We start from the raw sequence: 19,691 nt of genomic DNA on the forward strand, positions 1-19,691 counted from the left end.
GTACCTCTATTGTGAAACAACTGGACCTCAATAAATTTAGCTTGCTCAAGTGAGCCCTAGGGGTGGACAGCTTGAGAATCCTTGTCATAAGGTATACACTAAACATTTCTTGAACATCCTTGGGGGAAACCGTGGTTTCGAACCAAGGGGTACTGAATGGACAGCTCCTTTAACGGTACATTTCAAACGTGGCTAACAGCAGCTAAACTGCAGTATTCTTAACATTCAGATCTTGGGGAGCTCTGAACTTTGCTGTTTTTGTGTACTGAAATGCCCTCTAACCACTAATGCATGATTTACCCTACCTCAAATGCAAATAGGTAGAGTCTGGAAATCAAGCATGAAGTTTGGGGAAGGTTTTTGCAGATGCAAAGAACACCACATATTATTCAGGTTACACAGCAGAAAAGGTATGTATAAAATAAGGTATAGTTTAAATAAAGATTGCAATAAGAAATATAATGTTTAAGAGACACTATAGCCTTGTGACTTGTCTTTCACCAGTAGCAAGAAGCAATTACTTGCAAGCAAGTAATCAAGTGATAAACTGAGACAAAAGGGGTATTCACACATTACTCTGTACCCAGGTAGAAGCCCCCTGTACCTGGGTACAGCTGCTCGTGAGAAAGAGTCTACACGTGGTGATTTCAAAAATCACCACGTGTACAGGCATCCTGAAAAAAGACGTCTTTTGCTCACGTGGTGATTCTCCCTGCATGCTGTCCCCATGGAGCTGATCGTGAGCAATTAGTTTTCTCCCCAGGCACAGCCTGAGCCTTGTTCTAGCCGCAGCAGCGGCAGCAGCAGCAGCAGCCAATCAGAAATGGGCTGAAGAAAAACGTCAGTTGCTGGAGCCACGGAGCGGGAAAGAAGAATAAAGCTAAAATGAGGCAAGTGCAAGGAAGAGGAAAGGGAGACCAGCCTGAAGCAACGAAAGAGCTTGAGGGAAGGAAAGAGGAAAAAAGGAGGGGTAGAGAGCTTTGAAGGACTCACTGCAATTTTAAAAAAGTCTAAGAAGTAAGTCCCATTGAGTGCAATGCTTCTGTGTGCCGGCAGTGATTGAGTTTGAGGAAAGGAAGGAGAAAAAAATGGGGGAGAGGGAAAGCTTTGGAGAATTCACGTTTGAATTTTAAAAAGGTCTACTCAGAAGTAAATCCCACTGAGTTCAGTGGGGCTTACTCCCAGGTAAGTGGAGTGGAGCTTCTTTGTGCTAGCAATGTGCTTGAGGGAAGGAAGGCGGGAAAATGTCTACTCAGAAGTAAATCCCACTGAGTTCAGTGCGGCTTACTCCCAGGTAAATGGAGTTAGGATTGCCTAAAAAAAGCAAGTGTTCCGTCAGAGAAGCTACAGCTAAGGCAAGGACTTACACTGATGCAGGGGGTGTCAATAAAAGAGGCGAAAACAGCAGCAGACCATCCAGCCTCTCACCCTCCCTCTCTGTTTCTCTCTTCATTTCTTTTTAAGTGGGATGATGGAAGCCAAAGTTAAGGCGTATGATTTAAAGTGACGGGATGATGGCCAGTCACTGCCTCTCAGCCTCATGAAATCCCTATTCATAGGGTCGCCATAAGTCAGAATCGACTTGAAGGCAGTACACACACACAATCTTGACAAAACAGCTTGGATATCTCTTAGTGGTGCTCCAGTTGTGGATTGCTCTTTTTCAGAAAGTTTTGTCTGGCATCTGCCTGTTGTTTTGATGCCTGGCAAAGGCCTTCTTATTTTCCCAAGCTTTTTTTAGATACTATTTTAATGCTGCTGACGGTTTTATACTGTTTTTGTGTGTTTTAGGTTATTTTTCTCTTTTGTATTTACACATTAATTGACTTAATCTTTTTGGAAACCACCCTGGAAATTAAGTGAAGGGTGGTATAAAAACACTTATAATACATAATAAAATAAGGCTAGTATTATTATGTTACATAGTGGTGATAGAAGCACTGACGCTAGAGGAAGTGGCTTACCAAGGGAGTTCATGGCAGAGGTGAGATTTGAACCAGAGACTTCCTGATTTGTAGCTCAGCTACACTATACTAGTTATCAAACGTTTCTAAATTGTGCCAATACTAAGAGGGGCTAGTGAAATAGCCACAGTACTTGGGTACTGCTTTTAGCGTCTTTGTTGCTATTTCACACTGTTTCTTAGGATTCACTTGTACATTTTATATGTATGTTAGCAGTGGCCCCTTCTTTTAGAGTACTATTACTGCTAGGTGTGGTTTGTACAAATATATCTTGGCAAGCAGGTAAACACTCATAGGGGCATAAGGTGTCTTAAACCAGATCAGATTATCGGTCTATCTAGCCCAGTATTATCTGCTGTAACTGGCAGCAGCTCTCGAGAGTCTTAGCCAAACGTCTCCCCTGTCACTAATTACCTTTTTTCCTTTCTGATTCTTTTAATTAAAGATGCATGATTTGAACCTGGAACCTTCTGCAGCCTCCCCATGCCATGCCATGCCAAAGCAAGTGGCGGTAGGTAGTCATTTCCATTTTGTAGAGTTGTCCAATTGACTAAGGATTAAAAATCCCAAGGATGTTTTTGTTTTGCTTTTGGGCTAGTTCCCACCCTCATATATATATCTGTGTACCTTAGGTGAATACACAGTTTTTGTGCTAGGGTCTGACCCAGGGTGGGTTGGGGGAGAAATGCTGGATGGCCTCACCAAGGTATGAGAAAAGTTAATTTCAGTGGTTGGCAACTTTAACAGATACATGGACAAGTGTCAAAACAGTGATATCGAATCTTCCAGAATACTTGTTTCCTTTGCAATCATCCTATCATAGAGCCTGTGACAACTGAAACACTGATGGGTGATATAGTTTGCATGTAGTAAAGTGGTGATTTTTAAGCATGTAGTGGCTAAGGCTGCAATCCTGTATGCACTTACTTGAGAGTAAGTCCCACTGAACTCAGTTGGACTTGCATCTGCGTAGGCATGCTAGGATTGCACTGTGAATTTTTTTACTATTGACTTCTGCTTTGATGCTCCTTTAGAAAAGAGGAATAAAGCCATTATGTAATCACGTTCTGGAGGAGGTCTCTTGAAAACAAAGCATCATACTGCTGTGATAATACTAAACAGTTTTTCTGTGTTTTCCCTACATAATTAAACTAAAGAATCAATATGTGTGGCTACAACACACATTGCCGTTTCTAGATTTAACAACATGCCAGCACAATTGTTTGTATGTGTTAAAAGGCCAGAGAGCTTCAGCTATGGGACAGTATACAAATGCAGTAAATAAATAAATAAAAGTAAACTGCCATACAGTGGTGTCAGGGTAAATTCTGAAGTGCAGGCATTCTTTATGACAACCCTGATAGCCCTCCTTCCTTAGCCATGCCCCTTCTAAAATTGTACAACAAAAATTAATTTTTGACCAATGCAGACATTATGGCTTTAATACCCAACCAGCTTTTTTTTCACCACCCTCTTGCTTTGCTTAATTTTCAGCCTAAGGAAGACTCCTGGTGGACTCACTATTTTGTGACATTTTGGTTTGTCTTAATAAAGGGGGTTTGGTTGTTTTTGTTTTCAAAATAAAGGTAGCAGTTTAGCCATACATGCTAATATCTGCTTAGCTTACGTGATGGATTTCTGTTTGAGAGAAGCTTATTTATTTGGCAAATAGTGCTCCAGAAAATGATATCATTGACCCTGCTCTACCACACCACTGCTGCAATATATCATCCCATTGTGGCAGCCATAGATGGGAGGAAGTGCAAGAAATTGCCACTCTGTCTCCAGGTCTAGAATAAATGGCATGATCCTGGCTACAGTAGGCATGAAGGGGTCCTTTTTCAATGGAACTGTGGCCCTCCAGATATTGTTGGAGACCAGCATAGCCAATGCTCGAGGGTCTTAGGAGTAGTAGTCCAGCAATATCTAGAAGGCCATAGGTTCCCCACCCCTTGCTATGGGACACACAGAGCCTGGTTGTCTCACCTCCACATTTGACATCCACCTGAAGGTACTCAGCAGGCCAGAGATTTATGGAGAGTAGATATCCCTGTCCAGCCCTAACCTTTCTGCTTAATCAGGGACAAGTTTCTGTTCCTAGACTAGGTAAAGGTGCCGTCTGGACAGGGATATGGGAAACACATTCTTTCTGTTTTCCATAATGGCCTGGTATTGAATTTTCTTTCTTTTGTGTGCTGTACCAGTGCTGGACTATCTTGTTATGACTGGAAAGCCTTGTCTATGAATCGGGGGTGGGAACCTTTGAGCTTCCAGATGTTACTAAACTACAATTCCCATAATCCCTAGCCAGTGTAAATGCACCATGAGAGCAGTAACTGAATGTGTAACCTCTGTGCTGTTTCTTTAAGCATGTGCTGACAGGGCACAGTGATAAATGTATTAGTATCTCTTTGTGCATTTGATTTTTGGTCAGATTTTACAGTTAACTAACAGGGCATTATGCTGTTAATGTAATTTATATCTGCTAAATTTGTCTTCTGCTGAACCAATTTCTTCCTCGTATAGGAGTGTGTAAGGTTTGGAGTGTCAAGAACTTCTTTTTAATAGAGTATGGTGAAGAGTTGAGTGTAACTCGCAAGCCTGAAGAGTCTTATACCAGCCAAACATTGGTCGAATGAAAGATGATGAAATACACAGTTTGTATACCACCTCTGGGACAGATCTGACAAATCTCTCATTAGTTGTGAATCTGTGATATACTGACATTTCGGTAGAGTGTGCTCATCTCTGTTGATCTTTTTGCCTGTGGGTTTGTTTGTTTGTTTATGCTATTTACAGGTCATTCTATAACAGGTTCTTAGGGTAGGGGCTCTGCCTTTTTTATTATGCAATCATTTGTTTAAATTCTCTCAAGCATTAGCAGCTGGTGTAGATAATCTTTAACTTGTATAACATCACAATCTTACCGTTCCTACAGTTTCTTAATTGTTAATGGCTTTGCTGGGTACGCCAATGCAGGCGTCCATTCCTCTGCAAATAGCAACTTCAGGAAGGCAATTTTCATCATGATAATGGTTGGTGTGTGTGTGCAAATTAAACTTTCCCCATCCATCCCAGCTGCTACTTGCAACCCCCAAAGCTGCTATTTATGTTTTTTTAAAAAATAACTTGGACATTAATTGTATTCACTCAGGTAAAGTTGCATCTAGCTTTGCCCTTTAATTGGGCCATTGAAAATTAGGATGGTTAGCCTATATCCGTGGGACTGACAAAACACAATCTTATGGGTTTGTCTTCTCTGATCAAGAAGTAATACATCAGGGGAAGCAGGGTAGTATTGTACAAATTAACAGTTGAGACTTCACTATTTTGTCATCAGGGTTTTCTTCAGAATTGACTCTCCAAAATATTTTATCAACAGCTCTTCAATCCCTGTGTAATATACCCCACCCATACCGACTTTTCTGTGTTTTTATTTAAAACAAACTGAACTCTTTCTGTTTTATTTCCTCGATTATTTTAGCCATAATGAGGAGTTGCCTATTCCTTAAGGGTATCTGAAATACCTTGTACCCACTCTGCCTAAAACAGGATCTGATGACTTCAAAGCAATTAACACCAAACTTAACTGTGGTTAACACTAAAGTATTTGAAGCTGGTTTCAAAACACTGTTTAATAGCAAACCCAGGTGAGCATTAACCATGGCTAAGGTCAGCGCCCGTGTACACTTTAACCATGTTTAACATGGGCTGGGGAAGTTGCCGCAGGAGAGGGGTGGCAATATAGCATAGAATTCCCAGGCCTGCTTCTCACTCAAAAAGCTAACCCTCTAGTTACTGAACCATATACTGGCCCAGCAGTGCTGGCTTCAGTTGTTGCTATTCTCATCCAGATTCTAGGAACATATTTTATGTTCATCACGTAGTTTGCATATTTGTTTTGTCGTCCCCCCCACTACAACAGTATCATACAATGGGGTGCAAACCAGGATGCAGTCGATGCCTAGCTCGGTTCCGACCGGACGCTACCAACAGGTGCCTTTGGAGCAAAGCCTATGCATATGTGGAGCTGCGGTGGTTAAGGATTTGCCCCACTACCTTTTGGACTGCCCTCCTTATGCACATTCAAGGGAGAAATTTCTAGGTGATTTTACAGCAGAGAGGCAACCAGGACACAAATGTTTCTTTTAGCCGACAATGATCATTCGGTTACTTATAGGGTAGCCCATTTTGCCTTGGCGGTGCAAAAGCTACGGGTTAAGCATCATGCCATGCTAGAGTTTTGAGGGTAACCAGACGGCTCCCCGTCTATCGTGTTAAAACCTACAATATCTAGTGCAAGTGATCTTCCTTTTGTAGAATTTTACCAAATATATGTGTCTGTGATGTTTATATAATAATAATAATAATAATAATAATAATAAAAAAACTTTATTTTTACCCCGCCCATCTCCAATAGGACTCAGAGCGGCTTACAACTAAAAACAGCATCGTTAAAAACATACAAATATATTATTAAAAAAGAATTAAACTATAAGGGAAATTAAAAACTACAAGATATAGATTAAAACAACGAACAATTTAAAATAATAAAACCATATAGTATGATCACCAAGCCGATAAGACATTAATCCTGATCATTCTCTGTCCCAAATGCCCGCTGAAATAAAACAGTCTTTACTTGTCGCCGAAAAGACGGCAAGGAGGGAGCTGATCGTACCTCACTCGGGAGGGAGTTCCACAACCTAGGAGCAACCACCGACAAGGCCCTATCTCGTGTCCGCATCAAATATGCTTGCGAAGGTGTAGGGAGCACAAGAAGGGCCTCACCTAAAGATCTCAAGTCCCAGGCAGGTTCATGTAGGGAGATACGATCTGTTATAATGGTTCTATTTTTAGTATAGTATTTTTAGTATTCTACTGAGTGATTTTAATAAGTGTGACGACTGTTTGTTTGTACTTGCAACGGCCTATGGCCATGCAATAAAATTTACCAATACCAATACTACTTTTTGAAGTACCAAAGTTTGCCCGATTCAGATGCCATGGCATACTATAATTCTCACAAAGGAGGGAGTGTGGGAACTGGAGCATACAAAGGAAATGAGGCAAGTCCCAGACACAGCCCCAATAGCCAAACCAAACCATGATCTCCTTCATTTCAGCACAGGTATCACGTATTATGAAGTACTTCACAGGGTCTTTGTTCTAGTCAGCCAATCACCGGGCACAGAAGTGTCTGCTCATTTTAATATGTAGCCTTATATAAGAGTACAGATTCAATGAAGATTCAGGCATTTGCAGGCAGACAGGCAAACTTGGTGTATGAAACAAAATGGCTTCAAGGAGACCAATGCGCAGAAGACCACGATACAGGGTAAAGGCCAGACGAAGGCACACTGTTCGAAAGAGAACTGTGAGATCTGTGAAAAGATACAGAAGGCAGAAACCACCAATTAGAAGAATTGGCTCCAAGTTGCCAAAGAGGCTCCAGACTAGGAAGATCCGAATGACCAGAGATGCTTGGGGCATGTTGCACTCCTATGTAGATGGTATCTACAGAAAAGTGTCTGGGGAAGCTGAACGCCTAAGGAGAAAGGACCGACGCACCTCCATCATTTCCTCAGATGTGCAAAGTGCATTGAGGCAAGTCATGCCAAGGAAATACACCAGGCGAATTGCCTACAGCAAGACTCGTTAGAAAAAATATCCTTTCCCTTCTCTATGGCTGGTTTTAAGACAGAAGAGGAAGAGAAGGGAAAAGAAGAGACACCAGCCTGAGAGAAATAACAATCTTCTGCCTGCCTAAAAAAAAGATCAAAAGGCCTTCAAACTGCCAAGGAATCCTGTAACCTACCACTTTTTTAAAAAACCAGCCTCACTGCCATTATTTGATGAAGAAGAACGTGGGAGAGACCGAACCCATCACCACAACTACATTGCCATCATAATAAAATCAACCTTCTGTTAAGGTATTTTCTGTTACACATGGAAGCGACTATCAGACTATGATAGATAGATATCAGAAATACCAGAGACTTTCCATCTTTGTGAATCTGAGTCACCAGAGAGGGAATACAGATCAACCATACTTAGAAATGAAAAGACTATGTGGGGTGTTTCCTGAAGGGATGTTTCCCTTGCAATAAAACAGGATTAGCAGGATTGTTCATTTCATGTCTCTTCTTTATAATGGGCCCTCTGTGTGTGTGTGTGCGTGTGTGTGTGTGCATGTAAAATGGTTTCATGGAATTGTACCACCCCTGACTTTGATTCTCCAAATCATTTCACTGATACTTCTTGAGAGTAAGTCCTATTGAACTCATTGGGCTTACTTCTGATTAGATCTGCACAGGACTGCATTAGTACTTTGATATCTCCCCTCCCAGTCATTACACTTGCATTACATTTCTTGACTATAATGAGCTGGAGGAGCAATCTGCTGGCTTTGTAAAAGTGTTTTCTTTGTAAATATTCACTGCTGTTTACTATAGTGGTGACCCCCAGTGAGCGGTGAAGGAGGAGGCCATTTTGATTTTTTCTAAATTGAAAAAGCATATCAGAATAGAGATACCTGGGAAAACAAAATAGCGGCCACTCCAATTCTCTTTTATCCCACAAAAGAATTCCAACTCACCCCACAAAGCAGCTAATTTTGATGTGAGTGAATGGCTGTCAGTTGATCCAGCCTATCTCTGTTTCTGCTTTATAAAATCATGAAGGACAATAAGCCATCACTGATAAGACATAATTCACACATTATTTCTGATCATGAAAATAGCAAATTGATAACATGGTTGTATGAAACAGCTTTCAAATTTATTTCTCATGGACTGAGGGTTCTTAATGTGAATTCTGTGAAAATGAAAAGACTCTACTAAGGACCAACAGGCCTTACCATATGCTGAACGTTCCATTTTTGTTATTTCTGTACGCAAATAAAAACTAGAAACAATGCAACAACTGAAGACTGTAACTGGAATCTTCAGTCTACAACAAACTGGGGAACTTTTTTGGCTTGGTGGGTCAGATCCTTATTGCACCCCACCTCCATGGGATAACTTTGACAAGTGGGTGGGATAACTCACATGTCAACATTATGATGTCACATAATTGTCAGGTGAGTTGCCCTGGCCACCTGTCAAAGTCTGTTGCACAGAGCTTCATGAGCACCCAACAGCCACATGGTTATCAGGCACATAGGAGCAGCACAGAGCTGTTTCCATTGAAACCACTGCTAGCAGCAGATTCAGTGGAAATTGCTTGTTGTTACTGGAGCAAGGCGCACTCACCACACCAATCGGGTGGCCTTCCTCCAGCAAAGGAACAATTGGGAGCTCACTTTGAACTCCAGATTGTTCCTTTGTAGCCACATTAGTATGTGCCCTACACCTGATGTCACATATGTTGGAGGAAGAACGTTGGAATTGCTTTTTAATATATATTTTTTAAACAGTATGTTTTTAAACCCTTTTTAAATATGTTTTGTTTTGGTGTATTTTAAGGTCTGTTTTTATGATGTTTTGATGTGTTTTTAGCGCTTTTGTTTGCCACCCTGGGCTCCTGCTGGAAGGAAGGGTGGGATATAAATAAAATAATAAATAAATAAATAAATAAAATATGTAACATCAGGCTAAACGGAGACGCCCGGCAAGCTAAATTTGGCCTGTGGGCCAGAGGTTTCCCACTCGACTTACAGCATATTATAGGCATACACACATTGCTATACAGGTAAGAAAACAATAGTTTGTGGCTGGGCTATATATAAATAATCGCTTCTTAAGGACAAAGCAATCTGAAAACTGGAGTCCAGCAAACATGCAAGTGACATTTCTTCCCATAAAATATATGGCCTAAATCAGCACTGAACTGTTTTTTCTCAGATCAAGTTACTGAGTTGCTTCCTAACTGATTCAGCTTTCCATGACGAACTATAGGGGTGAATCCAAGAAAGATTCCCCAAGCAGGTTATTTGATTCCCAGGAGTTTAACATTTTACATGAACACCCAGTTTTGATACTACACTTTTATCATGTATGCTTCTATAGTAATCACTCCAAAAACATTTCTAGAGAAGACCATAATTAGTAAGTCCTATAATTCTGAGGAAATGATTCCCGATTTTGAGCCATAGAGGTTAGTCCTGGTTCCTGGGCATTAGTTTCAGCTCAAAGGGAAACTGACACATGTTCCAGTTTACCAGGAAATACTTATTTTGATTTAATCTCCAGGGCCTGATGAACTGCATCCCAGAGTATTGAAGGAACTTGCGGATGTACTCTCAGAACCTCTTGCCTCATCTTTGAGAAATCCTGGAGAACGGGAGAGGTGCCGGAGGATTGGAGATGGGCAATCGTCGTCCCGCTCTTTAAAAAGGGTAAAAAAGAAGATCCAGGGAATTACAGGCCGGTCAGTCTGACTTCAATACCGGGAAAGATATTAGAATGGATAATAAAAGAGTCCATTGGCAACTATCTAGATGACAATGCTGTGATTAGTAGGAGCCAGCATGGGTTTGTCAAGAAAAAATCCTGTCAAACTAATCTCATCTCTTTTTTTGATCGGGTCACTAGCTTAGTAGAAGGTGGAAATGCTGTAGATGTCATCTATCTAGATTTCAGCAAAGCGTTTGACAAAGTCCCCCACGACCTTTTGATTAGCAAACTCGTCAAATGCGGACTACGTGGAAATACTGTCAGGTGGATTCACAACTGGTTGGAAAACCGTACTCAAAGAGTGGTCATCGGTGGCTCTGCTTCAGACTGGAAGGAGGTTTCGAGTGGAGTGCCACAGGGTTCTGTCCTGGGGCCGATACTCTTCAACATTTTTATCAATGACTTAGATGATGGGGTGGAGGGAAGCCTTATGAAGTTTGCGGATGATACGAAACTGGGAGGGATAGCTAACACAATGGAAGACAGGAATAAAATCCAAAGGGACCTGGATAGACTAGAAAATTGGGCTGAAATTAATAAAATGACATTCAATAAAGACAAATGCAGGATTCTGCATTTAGGCCACAAAAACAAAATGCACGGGTACAGGATGGGAAATACCCAGCTTAGCAGTAGTGCGTTTGAGAAGGACCTTGGAATTGTAGTGGATCGTAAGTTGAACATGACCCAGCAGTGTGATCCTGCGGCAAAAAAAGGCAAGCACAGTTTTGGGATGCATAAAAAGAGCTATAGTTTCCAGGTCGAGGGAAGTAATAGTCCCACTATATTCTGCATTAGTCAGACCTCAGTTCAGTTCTGGGCGCCTCATTTTAAGAAAGATATAGACAAGTTAGAGCGGGTTCAGAAGAGGGCGACAAGGATGATAGCTGGTATGGAGAACAAGTCTTATGAGGAAAGGTTGAAGGAACTTGGCATGTTCAGTCTGGTGAAGCGAAGGCTGAGGGGCGGCATGATTACACTCTTTAAGTACCTGAAGGGCTATCACATAGAGGAGGGTACAGATTTGTTCACTGCTGCCCCAGAGGGTAGGACTAGGTCTAATGGTTTTAAGTTGCAGGAGCGTAGATTCAGATTGGACATTAGAAGGAACTTCTTGACAGTAAGGGCGGTCGGCAATGGAACCGACTGCCTAGGGAGGTGGTGGGATCCCCTTCGCTTGATGTCTTCAAGCAGAGGCTGGACAGCTATCTGCGGGAGATGCTCTAGCTGTGGATTTCCTGCTGTGAGCAGGGGGTTGGACTCGATGGCCTACAAGGCCCCTTCCAACTCTAGGATTCTATGATTCTAATGCTAAAAACAGACAGTATGTGTGAACCTGATCTGTTAAACGTGCATCAAGAAACAGGTTAAACCCTACACCAATGATGGGAAGCTGTGGCATTCTAGATATTGCTGGAGTCTAGACTACAACTCCCATGATCTGTGCCCATTGATCATGCTGCCTGGGGCTGATGAGAGCTGAAATCCAACAGCATCTGGACAGTCACATGTTCTCCATTCCTGCCCCACACCATTTAGCAAGTGCACTGTTTCCTATGCCACATACAATTTCTCTCATCAATCCATAGAATATCCATGGCTCTGTCCACACATGGAATCCTTGAACAACTACTAGAGCTCCAGGGTTTACTGATGATCCTGTTCTAGGTCCCCCTTTAATTTTATTTTTCTGTCCCAGCACTCCAAGCATTACCAACTGGTTGGGTCTGGTCACCATTTTAATTTCACACAATGCTCCTGGTGTACTGTCTCTCTGGGGCATTGTGGGAAATTTACACAGTGACTAGGCCCAGCAGTCCAAGTGCTGCTTGGAGCTTTGCCCTAAGTGCCTGTTGACTCCAGGTAAGTCTACTAGGGTGAACTAACAAAGGAAGAGTGTCCCACCAACGAGTGTTTTAGAAAATAATGACAAAATGGTGGCTGACATGATATATCAGAAAACTGCCATTACTTCTCAAAACACCCTCAGCCTTTTAATGCCATTAAAGTTTAATTTTGCTTCATATTTCTTTAAGACGGAATGTGTTTCATAGAAACTGACTCAGGAAAAAAAGTTAAATACAGCTTATGCTTTGAAGAGGTGCAATTTGACCATGTTTTGTTCAACTCACTGACCAGAGTGGTTTGGCTTTATTGTTATTTTTTATAGCCACACCTTTTGAACAGATTATAGTTCTCCTTTCTCTCAGAAGCAAAAGTGGAGACTTCTGAAATAGATAATTAATCTCTATTGCTATCTATAGTTTCATAGTTAACACTAGGGGTATTCACACATTACTCTGTACCCAGGTAGAAGCCCCCTGTACCTGGGTACAGCTGCTCATGAGAAAGAGTCTACATGTGGTGATTTCAAAAATCACCACGTGTACAGGCATCCTGAAAAAAGACATCTTCTGCTCACGTGGTGATTCTCCCTGCATGCTGTCCCCGTGGAGCTGATTATGAGCAATTAGTTTTTCTCCCCGGGGACGGCCTGAGCCTTGTTCCAGCACCACCACCAGCAGCAGCAGCAGCCAATCAGAAATGGGCTGAAGAAAAACATCAGTTGCTGGAGCCACGGAGCGGGAAAGAAGAATAAAGCTAAAATAGAGGCAAGTGCAAGGAAGAGGAAAGGGAGACCAGCCTGAAGCAACGAAAGAGCTTGAGGGAAGGAAAGAGGGGGGGAAAAAGGGGGGGGTAGAGAGCTTTGAAGGACTCACTGCAATTTTTAAAAAGTCTAAGAAGTAAGTCCCATTGAGTGCAATGCTTCTGTGTGCCGGCAGTGATTGAGTTTGAGGAAAGGAAGGAGAAAAAAATGGGGGAGAGGGAAAGCTTTGGAGAATTCACATTTGAATTTTAAAAAGGTCTACTCAGAAGTAAATCCCACTGAGTTCAGTGGGGCTTACTCCCAGGTAAGTGGAGTGGAGCTTCTTTGTGCTAGCAATGTGCTTGAGGGAAGGAAGGCGGGAAAATGTCTACTCAGAAGTAAATCCCACTGAGTTCAGTGGGGCTTACTCCCAGGTAAATGGAGTTAGGATTGCCTAAAAAAAGCAAGTGTTCCGTCAGAGAAGCTACAACTAGGCAAGGACTTACATTGTTAATTTTTACAAAATTAAGTTTGATTACATTCCTAGTACAATCCTAACCCCATGCTTACTCTAAAGTAAATCCCATTCAGTTTGGTGGGACTTACTCCCAGGTAAGAAGCATTAGGATTCCAGCCTCTTAAAAGAAACAGTTGGGGGGGCAGAGAAAGGGAGGGGAGTTTGCCTCTGTGTCTGCTCATAGTCCAGTCCAGTCCTAGCCATGTTTACCCAGAAGTGAGTCCCACTGAGTTTAATGGGGCTTATTCCTGAAGTGAAAGTGAATATAGAATTACAGCCTTTAACTTCTAAATTCAATCCTTTCCTTTAAATACTAGGTGATTTATCAATAAATATTATAAAATTTATAATGTCTGTTAAAGGTTCAGTGTATCATTATGTGACTCTTATTGTTGCTTGTTACGAGTAGTACACCTACTATTCGGGATAGTGCCACAAATAGATTCCAAAACTTGCTCCAACCCCCCTGTTCAGGTAATGAATAATAGCTGCTATCACAACTGCAATAATAAAATAACTTAATGGCTAGGTAACACATTGCTCAGAAATTATATATATAATTTCTCAAGTAATTGTGCACAGGACTGTAGCCTTAATCTTATTTAATGCCTTATTTCCTTTACATCTCAACTTTCTTGCAAAGAGCTCAGTGTGGCATACGTACACACAGCACCTCAGAATAGCCCTATGAGGTAGTTTAGGTTGAGAAGGTGACTAGCCCAAAAGTCACCCAGTAAGTTTCATGGCTGAATGAGGGTTTGAATCCAGGTCTTCCAGGCCCTAGCCCAGTACTCTTATCGCTACACCACACTGGCCTTTGCAGAACTTGTACACTACAGTACCTCTATAAATCCAATATAAATTACCCACTATACTTTTCTTCCTTGGTCTTTTAAAACCTATTGAAATCAATGGTAAGGTAAATTCTGTTGTGTGCTGTCTATTTCCTCCTAAAGGTCAAGAAAGAAAAATATGGTCAAGACTCTTCCAATAATTTGATGACATAGGTCAGCAGTGATACATTGGGGGGGGAGAGAGAATGGCAGTGGCACAGAGATGGCAAGGTTGGGGGTACTTTGGTGGAATGCAGCACAAGCTTGCAGGTGTGTGCCCACCTGCTGCAGAATGGTAGCGTCACCAGCTCTGAACTTGCAGGCACCTTGCCCCATTCAGTGAGTGGCAATGCTGCCATTACTGAGAGAGCACTGCTATTGCAGAGTCTGGGATCCACCCTGTGTTTTGCTAAAACCTCAAGAACCACCAACTGCAGCCAGCTGCAAAAGACATACGTCAAGTATGAAAGAAAACGGTGTCTCTGCGAAGCTGCTGAGCACAGGGTTATCAGAACTGAGATGAGCTCACAGTCTTTCCACACATATATCTATTCCTACTTTCCACAAGTATTCTTAATTTTAGTTGTCAAATTTCCAAACGGATGTGTGTCCTTTTGTTGCTATTGTTAAACAACTGGAAGCCAGAAGCGCTTGCCAATTGACTACAAATCTCCCAGGGATCTACCAATGGATTACAGTCTATCTTCTGGCCATCCCTGCATTCAATCATTTGTATGGGCACAGACCTACCTTGCAGGGTTGTTGTAGCATGCTTCAAGGGAGTGCTTGCAAGAATGAAACTACAATAGCAGAGGTAAGACTCTTCAAAACATTGCCAAAGGCGGCATTTTCAAAAAAGCAATGTCACCTTTCTACTGTGTATCCAGAAATTGAGAAGAGAAAAGTTGTGGATTTGCTCATCTCTGTGCAGCTCTTACTTTCTATGTCAAGTGTCAAGTGTCATGCATCAAAATTAGACACACCTGATGGTCAAACACATGATAATGTCTGCCTCCATTAGAAACTGCTGTCAGAAGTAGCTGCATCACATGGTTTTATGGTAACACAAACCTGCCTTGTAGGGTTGTAATGTTTTATTTGTTTGTTTATTATTTGATTTATATCCTGCCCTTCCTCCCAGCAGGAGCCCAGGGTGGCAAATACTCTATGGTTAGGATGGTTAGACTTCATGGTTAGACTAGATCAGGATCTAATACTCTAGATCAGGATGGTTAGACTTCAGGATTTTTTGTGTTGATTTTATTATTATTATTACAAAAACCCAAGATCCACCAACCAGAGCAAGCCACAAAATATATGCACTTAGAGTTAAATAATTCTTAGCCCAGGAATTTGTTTGGAGTTCCAAAATTGAACTGAGCTCACAGTATTTCCACACAAAAATGCACTCGGATTACCCCCCACTTTCTTCATTTCAGCAGTATATGGTGAGGTGGTCATTTTCTTGTTTTCATTGTGAAACAGGAGTCTGAAATCCTCACTGATCTTCTATGAGTCATCCTGAGATACACCAATACATTTTGATCTACTTTCTGCCCACCCTGCATTTAAAGTGCTATCCAAAAGCTAAATATTATGACATAGATCAGCGGTTCCCAACCTGGGGGACACGAAGTAATCCAGAGGGGGCTGCAAACAGTAAAGGAATTAATTATTAATTTTTTTCAAAAGTCTTCACTCCCTGGACACTGTCTGCTCCCCACTGGCACTGCAAATGACACCTCCTTGCTCCAAATGAGAGGGGAGGACTTTTGCTGAAGTGCTAGAGCATCTTTCAGGCGCACCAAAGGTATAAAATACATGGCAGACACCAAAGGAGGCTGAGGGTGAAGCTACCAGAAAGAAGAGGGAATTACTACCACTGACTGCCGTCTCCTCACACTACCACTGCTGCTGATGCCCTTACTCAGAATGAGAGGGCTTTTAGTGAAGGAAAAAGAAGCAAGGCTGCAAGCAAAGGCTGCTTTCCCCCTTCCTTCCTGGCAGCCAAGCTGCCCTCCTGGAGGGAGGTCACAAAATTTTTGAGCTTATAAAGGGGGTCCCATACTCATAAAGGTTGGGAACCACTGACATAGATCATAAAAAGAGATACGGATGATCACTTTGATACTGAGCTACAAACATTTCTACTGAAAAACCATAAAAACCACAGCCCAGAGCTTTCTTGTTTCCCAAATACCAAGAAAGGCTTTCCAGGGGACAGAGTATGTTACAGTGGGAGCAGTAGGCTGGAAAGCCCAATTGATAAAGAATTTTCCCCCCATTTATATTTTTAGTGTAGTTTTGTGTATTAAAACGCATGATATCCTCAAGAAACAATCAGGTGTACCATGTTGGAAGAATAGTTTCAGTTTATACTCTTTCAAGCAGCTTGTTTTTGTTGCAGCCCCCTCCTCAAAATATTTTCATATCTAAATATTCAATATATTTAGGTCTGCACTTTCACAGATTTATCTATGAGTAAGTCCTATTGATCTCTATAGAACTGTATACATACTCTAATAACAGGCAATGAAAAATGCAATATTTTAATAACTATAATTATGATAGTTACAGGTGAGTATTTTCTTTTTAAAAGTTGGGCTTTTGATTTTAAAAACTTAAGAATCTGCAGGAAAAATGAAAAGAGTAGAACTACATTCCTGTTTCTGCCAAAACTCTTTCTATTGAATGTACCCCTTGACAGGAAACAGTTTCAGGAAGTATAACAGACCCAAATACCTTGCCTTGTTGCCAGTAAAAGGGAATTGCTTCAATGGCGCATTTAAAAAGTGTCACTGAAGCCATTTTCTTTCCCTGGCAGCAAATGTGTATATAACAGACTGTACACTCGTTGAACATTACATATGAATAACTGTACGAGTGTACAGCCCAACTACTTCTGTACCCAGGTACACAGACTGTACACTCGTTGACTGTAACGTATGAACAGGGCCAAACTCTTACATCTAAAGGAAAGGTCAAGCTATATAAGGAACTCAGTTTTTAACAGGTGAGCACTGAGCAGACTGTATGTACAACTCAAGAGAGATGGGAGTCCGAATGACTTGGTAAGGCTGTGTGTTCTCCCTCTCTAACATCTATTGACCTTCTAAGATGGGCAGGATTAAACCACAGAAAGAATATATTAAGTCTTAAAATCCCTTGCCCACAAAAAGATGTCTACAATGAAATACTAAAATATTCCAGATATGATTTCATACAAGAGAATAAAAGCCAAACATGTAACAAGTTTTGCCATGCTGGTGTTACACACCTCAATTCCTCTGCATATGCTTAGGTACAAAGAGAGTACTGCAGCAGCAACATGATGGGAAAAAAAGACAACCTCAAAACAAGAAGCCCAGATGAAGACAGCTGAGGCCCAAGCAGTGAGAGCTATGGGTTAGATTTAGAAGCATATCCATATGCAGGGATAATATTCACAAATAGGCAAAAAACCTTGCGGTTTAAGAATGTACCTATAGCCCACAGATATTTCTATCAAACTGTAAAAAGCAGGGAAATTGGGTAGCTATAGTGAATGCACCAGGGGAGCAGGAGACCTGACCTCCTCTCTGAGATATTGTACTACCCTACAAATTTGTCAAAATGCAAAGACAATTTGGTTGGTCTTTCACAGTCCAATCCGCTTCCTGTGTAGCTTGGAAGAATCTGGTAACAGGAGTAGGCAGGGGAGGAGAAAGAAGGAAGAGGGGAGGAGAAAGAAGGAAGAGGGGAGGAGAAAGAAGGAAGAGGGGAGGGAAGGGAGAGGGGAAAGGCAGGTCTGATCGTTTGCATGCTTATTGAGTTCAATGGGATTTACTCCTGTGTAATCATAGCTAGGATAGGTAAAACTGACCATGGGGGAGGAGGAGGAGGGCAAAGGAGAAGAGGAGGAAGGGACTGGGATGGGGAGGGAAAGGTGAAGGAAGGGAGAGAGAAGGGGCAAGAAGGAGGGATAGGAGGGAGGAGGAGGAGGGGAGGGCAGGTTTGATCATTTCCATGCTTTTTGAGTTCAGTGAGATTTACTCCTGTGCAATCATGCTTAGGATAGGTGAAACTGACCTGGGGGAGGGGCAGGGAGAGGAGATGGGCAGGAAGGGGAGGGGATTGGGTGGGTGGGCACTGGGCAGAGCGGAAGCCCCTTTCCTTTCTAAAAGGAAAACACTGTGAACAGTATCATTCTTTTTCAGGGTTTCTCACAACTTTTTATTCTACAGCAGGCACATGTAGCCTCCCACCCAAATTTAAACCAAAGCCGTTGTCCCTGGCCACATCCATACCAGACCTTTATTTCACTTTAGGCAGTCATGCTTCTCCCAAACAATCTTGGGAAGTGTAGTTAGTGAAGGGTGCTAAGAGTTGCTAGGAGATGCCCTGTTCCCCTCACAGAGCTCAATCAGAGCAGCTGACTGTTAAACCACTCTGGTCACTAGAAGTCTGTCAAGGGAATAGGAGTCTCCTCTCAGCACCTTTCACAAACTACACTTCACAGGATTCCCTTGGGGAAGCCATGACTGTCTCACATGAAATCAGTCTGGTGTGCATGTGGGTGTGGCCCCCTGATTATGCAAGCCAAGCAGCTGGGACTCTGGCTTTTAGAACACAGACAGTTGGTTCTTTTTTTTTTTTTTTCAATAATTTTTATTCAGATTTTCATAAAACATACAAGACAAAATCATAAAACATTCAAAGACAAAAAACAAAATCAAAAATAGTTAAACAAAAAGAAAAAAAGAAAAGAAAAAAAAAAAAAACAAAAATAAAAAATAAAGAGTAAAATATTGACTTCCCATTTGTCAAAGATCAAATCAGTTATAAGTCTATAATATATAGCAATCCTGTCTCTTAAGTCATATTATAAAATCACTTTCCTCCAGTAGTTATCTTACTTAATCATCAAATCTCATAAACATTACTTTATTCTTTCCACAAAAAGTCAAAGAGAGGTTTCAATTCTTTAAGAAATATATCTATCAATTTTTTTTTCCAGATAAGCATATCGATTAATCCATCTCATTACTAATTATGATAATCTTATTGTCATAACCATAGTCAAAATAAACATTTCAATTAATCCATCACATCAGAATCTGTTAGGTTCAGTAATTTCAGTAGCCATTGTTCTATTATCTCTATTAGTTCCATTTTCCATCTTCCATCTTCAGTAGTCTTGTTAAGTCCAGTAATTTCAATATCAATCTTCCATTATCAGTATTCCATAATAATCTTGCTGTCAAAGCCATAGTCATATAATAAGAGTCTGATGGGAATTACCTCTATCCCAAATATTTTCTTGCCATCCATTCTGAATAAGTTGCTGAAATACTGCTGTAAAATCATATCTCTGTTCTTTTTTTCAAAATACACTGGGTCATCTCTTAAAAGTTT

The 19,691-nt window shown here is 41.4% G+C and overlaps 1 protein-coding gene and 1 long non-coding RNA gene across 11 annotated transcripts in view; one reads left to right on the forward strand and one right to left on the reverse strand.

Annotated features, from left to right (window-relative positions):
- MAP3K9 (mitogen-activated protein kinase kinase kinase 9) overlaps positions 1-19,691 on the reverse strand; it is an 82,523-nt gene that overhangs the window by 54,271 nt on the left and 8,561 nt on the right. The gene's annotated exons all lie outside the window — the stretch shown is intronic.
- On the forward strand, positions 821-5,433 carry LOC133377321 (uncharacterized). Its single transcript, XR_009760690.1, has 3 exons — positions 821-1,017; positions 2,410-2,475; positions 4,491-5,433. It is a non-coding gene; the product is annotated as an uncharacterized LOC133377321 (long non-coding RNA).

Source organism: Rhineura floridana, chromosome 2, assembly GCF_030035675.1.
Source record: "Rhineura floridana isolate rRhiFlo1 chromosome 2, rRhiFlo1.hap2, whole genome shotgun sequence".
Lineage (NCBI taxonomy): Eukaryota > Metazoa > Chordata > Lepidosauria > Squamata > Rhineuridae > Rhineura > Rhineura floridana.